Below are 18,185 nucleotides of genomic sequence, written 5' to 3'. Positions count from 1 at the left end.
CCTGACTGGAAGAGTCCGCGACCAGAAGGAGGAGGAGGAGTACCAGGAAGAATGGAAGAAATTTAAAGACTATTTAGCTAAATATGTCAAGATAACTTAATTGGAAAAGCTTGCAAATACTAGATAGGCTTAGGATTTAAGTATATAAGGATAGGATTTAAGATGTTTAAAGCTAAATTAGAAAGAATGAAGGATGTTAAGTGATTAAGTTAATTTTTGAGAAAATTGATTTTGGAAAACTGTTATAATGATATATAATGAAATTCAACCAAGGGGATTTGAGGAAGTCACTTAATAATGTTACCAAGATTCAAACAGGATGTACGGATGTATGTGTGTTTGTTTGTGTGTTTTAAATTTTTTGGAAAATTAATTTAAAAAATTGAAAAAAAGAAAGAAAACTGGGCAGCTTCTCTAAATCAGGGACGTCCCTGGAAAATAGGGACACTTGGAGGGGCTGTAAAGGGGTAAACTACATTTACCAGGATTCTTGGGGCAGGTGGGGGGCGAAGTCATGTGCTTTGATTGTATGATGTATATGCAGCCTGAGAAAGGAAGTTGGTGTGTACACTTTGAACTCAAAGCGAATAAGAGAACTGGAGGAATGAGGAGCAGATTGATGGCAAAATGCAGGAACGCTCTCCGTCTCTGGGGGTCCATCTGTCAGAGGAGTACTTAGTTATCATAGCCTGTTTGTTTCTCATACGAGTGGCCGGGCATTCAGTATTCTCTCCCTCCCTCACTCCCTCTGTTATGAAGCAAGCCTCCATCCCTTTGATTTGTGGAGAGATAAGACAAAAGCCTGCAGGCACTCAATTACTCGGCAAGGCAGTTCTTCCAGCAGAGGCACCAGGGCATTAATAAAGCCATATTGTATGCAATCACGTATCGTGCTACCAGCATCCATATAGCAATTTTGCATTGCATCCTCCTCCGGCTTTTCTCGTCACAATATTTCTGACAAAGGGTTTGCTTTGCAGCACAGTTAGGAGCTGGATGGCAATGGCTTGCACGGCTGCTCAGTGTGACAGTGCACATTTTGTATGCAAAAGGTTCAAATGCTGACATCTCTGGGTTGACCTAGGAGAGAAACTCTGAAGAATGGCTTCTGGTCAGTGAACATAAGGTTTGTGTGAGGGGTTGTTTTGTTTTGCCTGAGGACCACATTTCCTTCTGGACAACTTCCACTAGCCACATGTCAGTGGTGGGCAGAGCACTGAATATTGACCTGAGCTTTGTGAGTGTGGCTTTCTCCTGATTGAAGTACAGAGTGTTTGAGGACCAGGACATTTGCAGGGAAACGAAAATGCTTGTTTACAAAGCTATTGTACTACCAACCTTACTGTATGCTTGTGAAACTTGGCAGTGGCTCCCCATTTGTGGAATGCTCCCCCCAGGAAGGCTCACCTGGCACCTTCATTGTACACCTTTAGGCGCCAGGCAAAAACATTTCTCTTTAACCAGGACTTTGGCTGATGGACATCCACCGCCCTTTTAAAATGTGTCTTTATATTGTGATCTCATCTTGTGATCCACCCTGAGACCAGGAAGTACTGTATAGGGCAGTATACAAATTTTAACAACAAGAACAACAACAACATTTTTACTGCAACATTCCTTCAAGGAGCTGAATTTGGTATGCATAGTTCTTCCCCATTTTATCTTCACAACAACCCCGTGAAGTAGGTTAGGCTGAGAGTGAGTGACAGGCCCAAGGTCACCCAGTGAACTTCATGACCGAGTGGGGATTTGAATCCGGATCTGCCAGGTCCTAGTCTCACGCACTAACCACTACACCACGCCTATTCTCACAGCCACAGTGGCAAGCCTTGTGAGGAACCTGTTAAATAGTGGGTAGACATAGCAGACAACGCAGCGATTTCTCCAAAGCAGCTCTTTATTTGTAAGCTGGAACAGAACTGAACTGCAAACAGCTCAGCCGTCCTGCTTTTATAGGCAGCCGGCTGTCAACATTGTAGCAACAACAACCTAGGGTTTCCCGTCTAAAGTAACTGACGTGGACCTGAGTGAAAACTACATACACGATACTCCTGGTGGTCAGGGTGAGAACTTCAATACATAACACCCCTCCCCACCGAGATATGGCATTATAGTGGTACCTGTGGTTACGTACTTAATTCATTCCGGAGGTCCGTTCTTAACCTGAAACTGTTCTTAACCTGAAGCACCACTTTAGCTAATGGGGCCTCCAGCTGCCGCCGCGCCGCCACTGCACGATTTCTGTTCTCATCCTGAAGCAAAGTTCTTCACCCGAGGTACTATTTCTGGGTTAGCAGAGCCTGTAACCTGAAGCGTCTGTAACCTGAAGCATCTGTAACCCGAGGTACCACTGTAGTTACAATCACAGTGGTTCCATTACATACAGCAATACCCTTATTGGTTTCAGTAAGGCACATAAGCATACTAATTGACCATATTCACCATACAGCTTTACATGTGCAGTTTGTCCAGGGAACATAGGCTTTAAAATACCTTCTGGAAGGTATAAGAGCTTTGGAATGATGCAGTTAAAAATGCCGTCGCCATTTTGGGAAGCTCTGTCGGAGGTCTTGAGTCTGGGAGGAGAAAGAGAGAAACAAAGTTGTTTATATATTGTGGATTAAACTCCTCAGTGGGACTTAAGAGCGACAGCTTCGTAAAGCTTGATGGAAAGAACGATGTTATCTATGAAGGAGATGATATATGGAAACCATCTGTATTTGAGGATTGGAAGAACGGAAAATTCACACAGGATTATTATATTGGTGTTTATTGGCTTAAGGAGACTATCAGAAGAGATCATAAAGAAAAAAGAGAAAATATATGAACAAGATGCAATGTGGAAACAGCAAGATAAGGCTGGATAGAATTATGAACCCTGTTTGGACTGATTTGGACTGATTTGGACATTAACGCAGTAGCAAGATGATCAGAATCCCCCTTCGGATCTTGAAGTGTGGGTCCCCCCAACAAAATTCAAAATTTGGCTTTGTAATTCGGAATTTATGTGATGTGATTGGCCAGTTAAAAAAAAATATTTTTTTAAAAAAATACACTGGGCGTATTTGGAAACCCTGCTGGAGGGCCAGTACCAGAGTCCGGGTGGCCTTCCGATTCTGGCTGTGACTGTGGTGCAACCAAATGTGGCATTGAGTCCGAGTTCCCTGACTCCGCTGTTGCTGAAGGAACTGCCGTGAGTGGACTCGGCGGACGGTCATATACATGATACTCCTGGTGGCCAGGGTGAGAACTTCAATACATAACAGAACCAATCAGAGCAACATTCATCATAGCTGTCAACAGTCCCTTATTTGGCGGGAAACTCCCTTATCCCAGCGCTGTGTCCTGTTGCTGTCCCTTATTGATGATGTCCCTTAAATTTCCAGGGTTTCTTTCTTTTTTTTTTTTTTAAAAAAATAATTTTTATTAACAGGCCAATCACATCACATTATCCAAATCACATTAGTTCCAAATTATACAGCCAAATTTTAAATTTTATTGGGGGTACCCATACATCAAGCTCCGAACGAGTCCAAACATCACTTGTATTGCTGCTTTAATTAAACAGTTCAATCCAGTTCAATCCAGATAGTCCTATTTTTACTTTCTTCATCTTCTTGTTATCATATATTCCTTTCTTTGCGATCTCTGATAATCTTCACAAGCAGATTAGAGACAGGCATCCTCTGTGTGGGTTTAGTACTCTCCAAAGATCATATCATCCAGGGACAGCCGCCATTCCACGCTTCCATAAAAAATTAATCTTCGGTCTGTCCTTTAATTTTCTCAGGCTTGCCAAGTATATCAGGAGGGCTCTGTCAGGTTAAGATCACATTCCAACCATCCTTCTCATTCCAGTGGTCCTGATTCTCCTCCCCCTGTCTTTCTTTCTCAGGCAAGCCTGTCTTAGCGAGACGCCATTTTAAGCTGCGTCATAAAATTTTCCTCCGTTCTCGTTGTTTACCAATCATCTCTTTAACTATAATCTACTCCACACAGTTCTTAAATTCCTGCTTGTGGTTAGTAAAACGCAATGATCTTATTTCTTTCTGGGGTGGAGCGTTATTAAAATCACATAATGCAAAGAAAAGAAAAGTTTTTTCCTCCACCCCCCCTTCATTCCAAACATACAGTCTCTTAATGGTGGTTCATCAGTTGATTTACTTATCCATCCATCACTCCGGTCAGAGATCCATTAATCAGCAGTCTTATCTCCCGAACGTTGCTTGATGTATGTGCTTCAGCTTCATTCCAATCATATGTTTCCAATTATAATTCCGAGCTAAAGCAAACCAGCACGCACTGATTGGAACCGGCGTCAGGAAGAGCTGACCTCATAGAGGGCTCGTGCCAAGTGTCCAGACCCCCTTCTCTCGAATCCAGGGGTGCATTGTGGACACCGCTGGCAAGGCAGCCCCCCCATCTACTTGGGGGGTAGGAAGACTGCATACCGTATTTTTCCTTCTATAACACGCAGATTTTTTCTCCTAAAAAGGAAGGGGAAATGGCTGTGCATGTTATTGAGCGAATGTGTGGTCCCTGGAGCCAACTGGTGCGAGGGGAGGCAAAAAAAAAAGCAGGCAAAAATCAAATCGCGCGTCTCCTAGAAGGGAAACTTGAAAAGAGGAAGCGGCTGCTTTCCGGCATTCTGCCTCAGGGTCTTACTGCCCACCCACCTCTGTTTCCTTGCTGTGTTTGCTCAAACGGAACAAAGAGCAGGGAAAGCCCCTCCCCTCCAGGCAAGCAGAGGGGAAAGCTGAAAACATGCAGGAGGGAGAGAGAGAGAGAGAGAGAGCGCGAGCTGGCTGGCTTGGGTGGGTAGGTGAGGGAAAACTTTTGCCTTCCTTTCCTCCCTACCCCTCTCCTGCATTCTTAGCCAGCTGCTTCTCTGCACACCCCTCTCCTGCTCCTTGTCCCTTCTGTGTTTTTCCTTCCCTCCCCACTTAAAATGTGGTTAAAAAGCATGGATCCACATGGATCCTCAGGATCTTTGCATTGGGTCAGCTCAAATTCACCATCAGATCACATAGCATGTCCATGGCTACAGCCTGCCCCCCCAAAATCACGTACCCACTGTTACCTGGGGCTGCAATGGTGCAAAAACGTGGTTAAAAAGCATGGATCTACATGGATCCTCAGGATCTTTGCATTGGGTCAGCCCAAATTCACCATCAGATCACATAACATGTCCATGGCTACAGCCTGCCCCCCAAAAACCACACACCCACTGTTGCCTGGGGCTGCAATGGTGCAAAAACGTGGTTAAAAAGCATGGATCCACATGGATCCTCAGGATCTTTCCATTGGGTCAGCCCAAATTCACCATCAGAGCACATAGCATGTCCATGGCTACAGCCTGCCCCCCAAAAATCACGCACCCACTGTTGCCTGGGGCTGCAATGGTGCAAAAACGTGGTTACAAAGCATGGATCCACAGGGATTCTCAGGATTTTTGCATTGGGTCACCCCAAATTCACCATCAGATCACATGTCTGTGGCCACAGCATGAAGCACAAAAATGATACATCCACTGTTTCATTCAGAATGTTTTTTCCCTTGTTTTCCTCCTCTAAAAACGATGTGCGTGTTATGGTCAGGTGCGTGTTATAGAGCGAAAAATACGGTACTTCCCATAGCAGCCTCTTAATTACCTCGTATGGGTCGGAGAGATGTTATTGTCGGCCATCTTCCAATGCGCCACCTGGTGGCCCCCCTAAATTTCCAGGGTTTCAAAGGAAGCAGCTCCTCTCCCTCCCTCCCTGCTGGCCAGGGAGGAGGGAGGCTCCAGCTGTGTTGCTTGGCTGCATTGCTCACCTAATAAGGAGTCTAAGAATGACTGGGGGGGGTGGAGCTTGCATGCCTTGTGTAGATCAAATCGGCCGCATTGCCTGGGGACTCGCCTTTGCTCAGCGCTTCCCAGCGGAGAGGTGACGGTGGTTTTCCTTGCTGCATCCCCTTTGCCAGGTTGCTGCGCTGTGGGAACCACTGCTTGAGGCTTTGTTTGGCTGCTGGCTGGGCTTTCTGCCTTTGGCTCGGAGGGGCTCAGAAGTTGAACATACCTGTGCTTGGAAAATCCCTTATTTTGGCTGCTGATCCCTTATTTTTGAGTGCTGGCCCCTTATTTTCAAATCTGTAAGTTGACAGCTATGACATTCATACATACCTAAATAGCTGAAGTGAAGAAGAAGAAGAAGAAGAAGAAGAAGAAGAAGAAGAAGAAGAAGACAGTAAGATATTCACCTTCATCACAAATCCATAGATTGTCTGACCTCTTAGCAAGATGGTGGCTAGGAGGCCGAGTGAGAAAAATGAAGGCAACCTGCAAGCCAGATTAGTCTCCAGGGAATGTGTGCTAGTTATGCTGGTTTTTCTTTCTCCATATTTATGCATTGGCTGACTGTCCAAACATCAAAATATATGTGTCTCATTGAACGATGCATAAATGCATACTAATAATGACAAACACCTCCTTTTCCATCTCTACCCCCTTCCCTATAGTGTACTTTCAATAAGCCCTGTGTTTCAACTTCCCAGCTTGGCTCTCCGCCTCCACAAATATCTGACATCTGAGGCGCAAGCCGCCTAAATCTATTCTCCCCCACTTTCGTAATTGCCAGTAAAGAGCTCATTAATTTGGGGAAGGCTATTCCCCCTATTCTTTCTTCCAATATTCTGCAGCCATTAAGGGTAGATGCATGGTCCTAAGGGCCAACTTTAGAATTGATCTATTATTGAATGCAGATCTACGACAGCCAATTAATTTGACTTTTTATTTTATTTTAAGGATGGGATTTTCTGCTTTGTTCTTGAAGATCAGAGCTGAGCATTCACTCTCCCCCCACAAATAAACCAAGGGTGCTTTGTAATGCAGTAACAAACTTTACTTTCCCCTGTATGGAAAAGTTGTTTAGGAAAACTGCCCGCTTCAAGTTTACTCCATTGCATAACCTCTACTGAAAGGTGAATGGGAAAGACTGGGCTGACTGGCTGCAGCTAGTTTGGACAGACCTAGTCTAGGAAATTCTTGCTCCCGTCTGCTGGGAAATGGTAGTATGTATTTGAAAGCTCTCTGCTCTCCTCTAAATTAACAGTCCACTCCTCCCTTTATCCTCCTGACATTTATTCCCTGCAGGCAATAAGTAAGGCGCTTAAACTCCTGCAGCGATCTCTTGAGGTTTTTCCTAAGAAGAAAAAGTCACCCTGGTTACCCTGGTCAAAGGCAACTAACAAACACAGGAGCCAATGAACCACACAAGGAAGAGTTTTGCTGCATCATTTCAAAAGCCAACCACCCTGTTTCTCATGAGATGCTTCTGTGTGTTATCAGTGCTACATAATATGGAGTCAAGAGAGAAAAGAAATCCAGATAGCACTTTACTGGGTAAACCGAACAAAAGCAGCACATCATACGAAAAGGAGTAAACAGAGAGGTGTTGCTTTTATTTTTAAAAAATTTATTTATGTGGTTTTTCAAATCAACGTTTTACACTCACATATCCAACATATGGTGGCACTGTGGTGTAAACCACTGAGCCTCTTGGGCTTGCCTATTGGAAGGTTGGCAGTTCGAATCCCCACGACGAGGTGAGCTCCCATTGTTCGGTCCCAGCTCCTGCCAACCTAGCAGCTTGAAAACACGTCAAAGTGCAAGTAGAGTGGTACAGATGCTTCAGGTTATAGACTCCGCTAACCCAGAAATAGTACCTCTGGTTAAGAACTTTGCTTCAGGATGAGAACAGAAATCGCGTGGTGGCAGCAGCCTGGAGGCTACAGTGGTACCTTAGGTTAAGAACAGTTTCTGATTAAGAAAGGACCTCCAGAGCAAATTAAGTTCTTAACCCAAGGTAAATGGCATTTCCGTGCGCTGCTCTGGTTTTACCAGAAGTGGCTTAGTCATGCTGGCCACATGTCCCTGAAAAACTGTCTGCGGACAAACGCTGGCTCCCTCAGGCTGTAAAGCAAGATGAGCACCGCAACTCCAGAGTCATTTGCGACTGGACTTAACTGTCAAGGGTCCTTTACCTTTTTTTAATCCAACATACAATATAGAAACAAGATTCCACAGAATCTCCTGGACTTCTCTCTCTCTCTCTCTCTCCCTCCGCTCCTCCTCCAAGCCCTGGGCAATGAACTTTCCACCAGGGTCCATGTTAGTAATTACCCAAGTCCAGAATTACCATGAAGGTCAAGCGACTGCTGTTCTTGGAAATGAATGAGGGAAGAAGGACATTTTCATGCCTGACCTTTCCTTAATTATTTCATTAGGGCAAGTAGTGGTCCTTCCAACATTCCATCCAGCCTAATTGTTTGGGTTGGATATGACCTCATTACACAAAGGGCCTTGTGGGGCAAGAACATAATGTAAGAACATAAGAACGTAGGCCTGCTGGATCAGGCCAATGGTTCATCTAGTCCAGAATCCTGTTCTCACAGGCGCCAACCAGATTCCTGTGGGAAGCCCACAAACAGGGTCAGATCAATTATGAAACTTATAAAGCTTATGCTTTAGGGCCCCTAATCCTAGAGGGGTACCAGAAGCGACTTTAGTCCATGTTGCTTAAAAACTTTGGGTCTAGTCGATCCAATTTGAGTTGCGTAATTACAGGCCTCAGCCCTGTATACCCGAAGGAGCGTCTCCACCGACATCATTCAGCCCGGACACTGAGGTCCAGCTCCGAGGGCCTTCTGGCGGTTCCCTCACTGCGAGAAGCCAAGTTACAGGGAACCAGGCACAGGGCCTTCTCGGTAGTGGCACCCTCCCATCAGATGTCAAACAGATAAACAGTATTTGACTTTTAGAAGACATCAGAAGGCAGCCCTGTTCAGGGAAGTTTTTTTATTTTATTTTAAATACTTTTTATATGATTTTAAAAAGAAATAAATGTACAACAAATTCAACTGCAAATCCATAAAAAGAGATTGCTCTGAATCTCAGCCCCCATCCTTTCCATGAGTCCTAATATCAGCATTTACAATCGCATATCAATTTGTTATCCATGTTTTTGTTATCCATCTGAGTTCAGGGAAGTTTGTAATGGTTGATGTTTTCCTGTGTTCCTAATACAGTGGTACCTCGGGTTACATACGCTTTAGGTTACATACGCTTCAGGTTACAGACTCCGCTAACCCGGAAATAGTGCTTCAGGTTAAGAACTTTGCTTCAGGTTGAGAACAGAAATCGTGCTCTGGCGGTGCGGCAGCAGCAAGAGGCCCCATTAGCTAAAGTGGTGCTTCAGGTTAAGAACAGTTTCAGGTTAAGTACAGACCTCTGGAACGAATTAAGTACTTAACCTGAGGTACCACTGTATTTTGTTGAGAGCCGCCAAGACTGGCTGCGGCAGCCCAATCAGATGGGTGGCATATGATGATGATGATGATGATGATGATGATGACAACCCTGTTGGATCAACCCTACTGGATCTATTCTCAATGTATCCAACCAGATGCTTGCATGGGAATCCTGCAAGTACAACCTGAGCACAACAGAGACTCTCCTCCTGCAAAAGAGGAGAGTGGTTGTGGGCGGGAGCCGATCTCCACCTCAAGTTAGCCCCCTGCCTACCACTCACCTGGCTGGCGCACCACGTCCACTGGCAGGCACCCAACCAGGTGCCTTCGGGGGGGCATGGATGGCAGCGTCAATCGCTGCTGCGCCAGCCACGCGGCCTCACTCTTCGTCGTGCTTCCCAGCAGCCTGCCTTTGGAGGCATACCGTTGCTACAGGTTCCACATAATATTTGTTCCACATTTGTAAGAAATTAATCTTTTAGTATGGGAGCACCCACACTTTGACATCAGACAGGCACCTTCACTGTCCTCTTTTAAGGGTAAAGGGACCCCTGACCATTAGGTCCAGTCGTGGCTGACTCTGAGGTTGCAGTGCTCATCTCGCTTTATTGGCCGAGGGAGCCAGCGTACAGCTTCCGGGTCAGGTGGCCAGCATGACTAAGCCGCTTCTGGTGAACCAGAGCAGCGCACGGAAACGCTGTTTACCTTCCCTCCGGAGCAGTACCTATTTATCTACTTGCACTTTGAGGTGCTTTTGAACTGCTAGGTTGGCAGGAGCAGGGACCGAGCAATGGGAGCTCACCCCGTCGTGGGGATTCAAACTGCCAACCTTCTGATCGGCAAGTCCTAAGATCTGTGGTTTAACCCACAGCACCACCCACGTCCAACATTTTTCTTTAGGCAAGCCCGCCGAGATATGTAGAATGCTGACATGTGTTTTGATCTCTTTGTAAGCTGACTGTGGGTTTTGTGTATCTTTGGAGTGTTTTTGTTAAATTGCGGGTGAACATATCAGACGACACAGCGATTCTTCAAACAGTTCTTGTTTATTCACAGGCTAGAACAGAATTGAACTGAAGGGTTCAGCCAGCCTGCTTATATAGAGCTCCACTACAAAGCAACAGTAACCACTTTCTGTAACTATCCAATCACTGAATGTCACTTTCAATCCCTTATTTGCATATGTGGACCTGAGTGAAAACTATCTACAGTATCCCCCTGCTGGCCGAGGGTGAGAACTTCAGTACATAACAGTTTTCAAATGCCTGTCTTGCGTTGATAATTTTATTCTTTTTGAAAACCGCTTTGGGATTTCTTCTTCTTTAAAAAGCTGTCTGCTGCTGTTAACAATTGTGAGCGGGCCCTGCGACAAAACGTGGCTTGGAGTGCTGCTGTCCAGGATTCTCGCCGTTCCATTTTCCCACCCCCAAAGTCTGGCAACTGTCAATGGGCAATTAGCTTGTCCGTTTGGGGTAATTAAGAACATCGCAAGAATCTGCTGGATCAGGGCAGCAGCGATCTAGGACAGTAGCTTGTTCCCAGAGTGGTCAACCAGAGACCCACAAGAAAGACCTGAATGCAGAAGTACTCTCCCCACTGGAACGTTCTAGCAAGGTAAAGGTAAAGGACCCCTGGACGGTTAAATCCAGTCAAAGGCGACTATGGGGTTGCAACGCTCATCTCGCTTTCAGGCTGAGGGAGCCGGTATTTGTCCACAGAAAGCTTTCCAGGTCATGTGGCCAGCAGGACTAAACCACTTCTGGTGCAACGGAACACCGTGGTGGAAACCAGAGCTCATGGAAACACTGTTTATCTACTTGTGATGGTGTGCTTTCGAAATGCTAGGTTGGCAGGAGCTGGGGCAGAGCAACGGGAGCTCACTCCATCACAGGGATTTGTATCGCCGACCTTCTGATTGGCAAGCCCAAGGCTCACTGGTTTAGACCACAGTGCCACCCGCGTCCTGCTTCTCCTTTACAATCAAGCAATACATAAAATTTATAAAATGAAGTGCCATAGCAGTGTACAGAAAAATTACTAGAAAATCATAGATCTATAATACCCAAAAACTGAGAGCAAAGGGCCACCGCTGAATCAAATACGTTCTGTAAAAACACCTGCTGAAATTGAGACTTTTTCAGCAGGAGATGAAATATCGAAATCGTAGGTGCCTCTCCAGTGTTAGACCATGCTGTTGCTGCCAAAGCTGTTTGCCAGATGTGGCTGGTGACTTTGCAGGAGTCCGGTGCCTTCAGCTGCTCCCAGCCACCTCCTGCTGTGGAGGCAGAAAGCAGGAAAATAGCAAACAGTCCTTCGAAAAATAGAGAAAATAAGAGCGGGAGAGGGGGAAAGGGAAGGCTGGAGAGCAAATTAATGAGAAAACGTGGAGGTGAAGGTAAGGCCAAGTAGCCAAGGGGCCAGAGAGTGCCTGCAAGACGTGGAGCAATTAAAAACAGAAAATAGCTAAGATGTATTAGCTGAGTTAATTGAGGTGAGGGCTAAAGGAGAGAAGAGGAATGACAAAAGCCCCAAGGGCATTTCCCCCCTTTTCCTTTTGGAGTGGTGGCATGCAGATGGTTCACCTTGGAAGTAATTGCCTGTCAAATGTTCTGACTTGGGTTGTGTCCGGATGTGGTGTTTATATGCTTTTCCCAGTAGTGAATCTCAATTGTTCTTATGCTGGAACTACCCATCAGCTCAGTGGCGTAGCGTGGGGGGTGCAGGGGGGGCTGGCCGCACCGGGCGCAACATCTGGGGGGGCGCGCTTGCCGCCTCTGGAGTCGCCGAAGAGCCTCGGGCGCAGGCTGTAGCAGAGCCCCATGTCTCGCGGAACCGACGAGCTGTGCGTGCGTCCGGGCTGAAGGTGTCTGGCAGGCAGCGGCTCTCAGCGCTCGCCGCGGTCCCCGCGCGTCAGGGCCGCGGAGGGCGCGCCAGGCAGCCCCTCTTCACAGCCCCGCCGCCGCTGCTGCAGCTGCTGGGCCATGTTGCATTTTCCTCGCCTCTCTGCCCTCCTCCTCCTCCGGGCAAGCGGCGTCGTTTGGGCGGCAGCGCCAGCGGCAACTCAGCTCAGATCACCTGACACAGACCCGCCACCGCCACCGTGGCTACCTTACTGTAAATACGCCAGCCCAGGCAGCAGCAAGAAGAAGCTGGCAGCGGCGGTAGGTTAGGGGTTAGGGGCACAAATTACTTACCTTGCCCCAGGTGCTGACAACCCACGCTACGCCGCTGCATCAGCTGGTGATGCTGTTTGATTGACAAGTGTGATGCCATTGTGGCACATACTCTACAGTATTTCTCTGATGAAACTAGGACATCCTATTCAATAATAATAATAATAATAATAATAATAATAATAATATATTGGCAGTATGTCTTGGGACATCAGGTGGCTAGTAGGAGGATGTCACACTATCCAACATTTCTCCAATGAAAATAGGGACGTCCTAAAGTCGTACCTTGGTTTTCGAACAGCTTGGTTCTCAAACGTCTTGGCTCCTGAACGTCGCAAACCCGGAAGTGACTGTTCTGGTTTGTGAACTATTTTTGGAAGCTGAACATCTGACGGGGCTTCCACAGCTTCCGATCAGCTGCAGGAGCTTCCTGCAGCCGATCAGAAGCCGTGCTTTGGTTTTTGAACATTTTGGAAGTCTAATGGATTTCCAGAACAGATTCTGTTCGACTTCCAAGGTACAACTGTATTCCATAATATTTTTATTTATTTATACCCTGCCCATCTGATGGGGTTGCCACAGCCACTCTGGGCAGCTTCTAACATATATAAAATCATAACAAACCTTTAAACATTTTTTAAAAAACTTCCCTATACAAGGCTAGCTTCAGATGTCTTCTAAAAGTTGTACAGTTACTAGTTACTTATCTCCTTGGCGCAGGGGTTGCCTAACTCCATACCCTCCAACAGTTTTTCAATAAAAATAGGGATGTCCCACCATACCCCCTCCAACATTTCTCCAACGAAATGACATTTTCCCCCTAAGGAAAAGCAAGACATTCCAGGATCATATCAGAAACCAAGGCAGCTTTTGTAAATCCAAGACTGTCCCAGAAAATAAGGACATTTGGAGAGTCTGGTGGCATAGCGATTAGAGTGTCGGATTAGGTTCTGGAGACCAGGGTTCAAAACCCCACTAGCCCATGAAGCTCACTGGGTGACCTTGGGCCACGATTGCTGCCTCTTGGGGTTTTTATGGGGATTAAATAGGGAGGGGGGGCATTGTGTGCTCCCTTGTGGTTTTGGGGAAAAGGTGGGATGGAAATGCAATGGAATGAAAGAAAAATGGCCAATGAAAGAAGCTCTGGCCCACAAAACCATAAAGGTTCCTTGTTCCTGACATCTGGAGGGCCACAAATTGCTAACCCCTAATGCAGAGAGATCCCAGAGAATGTATTTTTTAATCATCTTGGCCAGAGCTTTCCAAACAGTGCGTCGCGACACATTAGTGTGTTGGCTGCAGTGTGTAGGTGTGTTGTGCGAATGCTCCCCATGCTCCTCCCGGAGTTGAAAAGGGGCTAGCTTACCATCTGGTTTGCTAGTGATATAGAAAAAATAGGGGTGGTTGGCTTTTGCTGCCCAATTCCCCAAGGGACTTCCTTTTATTTTTATTTTATATACTGTGATTTTTTTTTATGTGAACTGCTCTGAGACCTCCGGGTATAGGGCAGTATATAAACTTAATAATAATAATAATAATAATAATAATAATAATAATAATAGGTCAGAGATGAATGGATGGAGGCAGGAGGCAGTGAATGCAAGGCAGATCTTTGTTTTTCTCTTGCAACAGAGTTCCCTCCCCTCCTAGCAAGGAGACAAGAGAGACCCAAAACCAAGAAGAAATATCTCTTTAAGGGTTTGCATTTTGGCATGGAGAAGAAGCACATCCTCTCTACAAAGAGCCAGAAATTATGTCACACATAAGGTGGGGTTGCTGTGGCTCAGGCAGGCCAAGGTGTGATGTTCCTGAGGATTTGGCAAGTTTCACACAGTTCCAGACACAGTTCACACAAAAAAATAGCATCTGATAAGACAATCAGGATGCCGGACAGACATCCCTCAATGCAGAGCATCTGGGCAAACAATGACAATTAATACAAAGGTGGTTCATAGATATAGGAGAGAAATCCTTTCAAGAAATTCCCCTGATTGCTATCTGCCTACCTGTTCTCAGGCAAGGAGGACTAAGGAGGCAGAGGAAATATTTAGTCTTTAGGAGCGCTAAGATGGCTTTAGGATTTCTCTCCTGTACTATTTTAGACAAGTGGCTTATATACTTATGTATGTGTGTTTACCTTGTGCAGTTATCAACATGTATTCTATATTTAAGACCTTAGATTTCCCATAACACTAGTAAAACTGAATTACTGTGTTGCGAAATGATGTCTAAAAAGTGTGAAAAGTTTGGAAAGTTCTGATTTAGGCTGTCTTCTGTTCCTGCCAAGCTTTTTGCTCTCCACTCACAGAGTCAAACCAATTCAGTTTCTCCTGGCCTGCTGAGGTATTTCCCATCCCTGCCTTTTTTCAGGAGACCAGGAAGGGGAAGTCAACCTTTATTGCAGAGTTGAATTGTTCCAGGGAGATGATCTTTGCCCTTTTCACATTTTGCTTGGGCCTGAGCTATGAGCTTGTAAAGGACCACAACGGGCTGCTCCAGTTGGTCTGGAAGATAACTGGAAGCTAATGAAGTCTCCATGGACCTCTGGAGACTCAATTTATAAACCTGACAAGTGAGATACTAAAAAAAAAATGTTGGCCTGGTGTGCTGTTAATCATGGTGAGAACTTTAGGTGAAAAAGTGTGGTGGTTAGTAAAAGGTAAGGATAAAAGACCCCTGGACAGTTAAGTCCAGTCAAAGGCGACTATGGGGTTGCAGTGCTCATCTCACTTTCAGGCCGAGGGAGCCAGTGTTTGTCCACAGACAGCTTTCCGGGTCATGTGGCCAACATGACTAAACCGTTTCTGGCACAACGGGACACCGTGACGGAAGCCAGAGTGCATGGAAACATCGTTTACCTTCCCACAGCAGCACTACCTATTTATCTACTTGCACTGGTGGGCTTTCAAACTTCTAGATTGGCAGAAGCTGGGACAAAGCAACAGGAGCTCACTCTGTCATGGGTATTCGAACCACCGACCTTCTGATCAGCAAGCCCAAGAGGCTCAGTGGTTTAGACCACAGCACCAAGAAGCCGTAATATAAAGGCAAATGAGGATATAGCTATCAGCAGCCAGCAATGTAAGACTTGCCGCCATCTTGGGCTAGGTGAGGACCTCAGAGGACCTCAGTGAGAACCTCTGCCTGGTGATGCCTAAAGAAACCAGGTGCCAGACAGTGTAGATTAGTGGTTAGAGTGCTGGATTAAGATCCAAGAGGTCAGGGTTCAAATCCCCACTCAGCTATGAAGATCACTGGGTGACCCTGGGCTGCAGCCACAATCTCTCAGCCTAATCTTCTTCACAGGTTCATTGGTGAGATATGACGGGGCGGGAAAAAGCCATGTATCCCACTTTGTGTTGCTTGGAAGTGCACTTATAATTATAATAAAAACAATTTATTAAATGGAGGGGGAGGTGTTAGTAGGTTATTGTCTTTATTTTGATTATATATACAGTCGTACCTTGGTTGACAAACAGAATCTGTTCCGGAAGTACGTTTGGCTTCTGAAAATGTTTGAAAACCAAGGCGCGGCTTCCGATTGGCTGCAGGAGCTTCCTGCACTCAATCGGAAGCTGCGGAAGCCCTGTCAGACATTTGGGTTCCAAAGAACGTTCGCAAACCAGAACACTCACTTCCGGGTTTGCGGCGTTTGGGAGCCAAAACGTTTGAGTTGCAATGCGTTCGTCAACCGAGGTACGATTGTATTGTGGTTTTGTATTTTGATTTTGTTTTTGTTCTGTGAACCACCCTGAAACCTCTGGGTATAGTGTGATATATAAATTCAATAATAAATAAATAAATAAATAAATATCTTCTGTTCTTGATACGATGCTTGCGTGTGATTGCTCTGCGCAAATCTTTCATGAGTGGCTTTGGGATATAAGACTTCCAAATAATTCCAAACCATTGTTCAAATATTCCAAATAATTCTGAATAATTAAAACATTCTAAACAAATAATTCTAATTAATAATATTAATAGTAACAACTTGTGCTGCAGTATTATAGATTCTATTATTATTATTATTATTATTATTATTATTATTATTACATTTACATTATGCTTTCTTCCTCCACAATGAGCAGGTGTAATGATAGATTGCTTAGTGAGGAAAACACTGCCATCTGGTGGCTCACTCAAGTTTGGACTTTTCTCCTTGTCTTCACTCTTTAAAATCAATATGACGTTATATCAGATCAAAGTCACAAAGGTATTTAAGACTATTGGTGATGCACCTAGAGCAACCTTAAAAAACGGGGATGATGGTGCAAGACTAAGGTTGGACCAGATCTGAAATCCTGCCATTCTATACCTGCTCTCTGATCTAGGGATAAAGTGGGGAGACATAGATCAGAATCGCATTTCTTTTACACGTTTTCAGTTCTGCAGACAAGTGACAATCTCTAATGCAGCATACGTCTGTGCATTTCCCCCTGTACTAACAGAGAAGGAAGCACTTATGATGAACAAGCTAAGCTCACAAGGGCTAAGGTGAATGGTTGTGAATTTTCAAGAACTGAGATGCAACTCAGTTCAGATTAGACCAGGCATGGCCAAACTTGGTCCTCCAGATATTTTGGAACTACAATTCCCATCATCCCTGACCACTGGTCCTGTTAGCTAGGGATGATGGGAGTTGTAGTCCCAAAACATCTGGAGGGCCAAGTTTGGCCATGCCTGGAATACAAGCAATCGGTTGGGATTTAATTGAAGCTCCTATTTAGCTCTAAAAAAATTTTACCCCATATGTTCACACCTCTGTTTTGCTTTTAGTATTTTTTGTTTGTTTGTTTCAGATTAATGTTTACAACCCGCTTGATTTGCAGATTTGAGATGGTTGGGGGTGGGCAACGCTTCAGATTGATCACGATGCCTCGACAGCTGGCGGAACTCTACTTAAATGTCACTACATAAATACGCAGCGCTATTATGACAGTTTATTAACGAACAGCGTCTCTGGGGGCAGAATCTAATACGGCGGCTGAAATGTTGCTAATGAACCCCCGAGGGATCATGGGACAGCTCCTCTGTCTTCTGTTGTGCAGCAACTACACAATCGTGAGTTAGCTGTTGCCTCTTTTGAATAAGCGAGGTGTTGCCAATTTTACTCGGGGAACCCTTTACCTCCCTCTGTCTTACTGGGGTGCCAATGTGCCCATCAGTACCTCAAATGGTGCCCGTGAAAGGTCTCTGTGGCGTTTGCCCTCCTAGGTGCGTGACATCATACTGGGTTCATAAGGAAAGGGTTAACTAATTGTAAAATGACTAACCAATGGGAACCCAAGAGAAGAGAGTTAGAGTTAGGGTGGTTGAGAAGACAGTCTGGCGTTAGAAGAGACAGAGAGGATAAGTCTGTGGGTTGGGCTAGTCTGATGTGAGAGAGTGAGAGAATTTGTTAAGAGGAGTCAGTCAAACAGTTGAGATAATCAGTCAGAAGGTCCTAGGAAGGTAAAGGTAAAGGTAAAGGGACCCCTGGCCATTAGGTCCAGTGGTGACCAACTCTGGGGTTGTGGTGCTCATCTCGCTTTATTGGCCGAGGGAGCCGGCGTACAGCTTCCGGGTCATGTGGCCAGCATGACTAAGCCGCTTCTGGCGAACCAGAGCAGCGCATGGAAACGCTGTTTACCTTCCTGCCAGAGCGGTACCTATTTATCTACTTGCACTTTGATGTGCTTTCAAACTGCTAGGTTGGCAGGAGCAGGGACCGAGCAACGGGAGCTC

This window comes from Podarcis cretensis (genome assembly GCF_951804945.1).
Source record: "Podarcis cretensis genome assembly, chromosome: 16".
Taxonomy (NCBI): Eukaryota; Metazoa; Chordata; class Lepidosauria; order Squamata; family Lacertidae; genus Podarcis; species Podarcis cretensis.
This window is presented reverse-complemented; position numbering follows the sequence as displayed.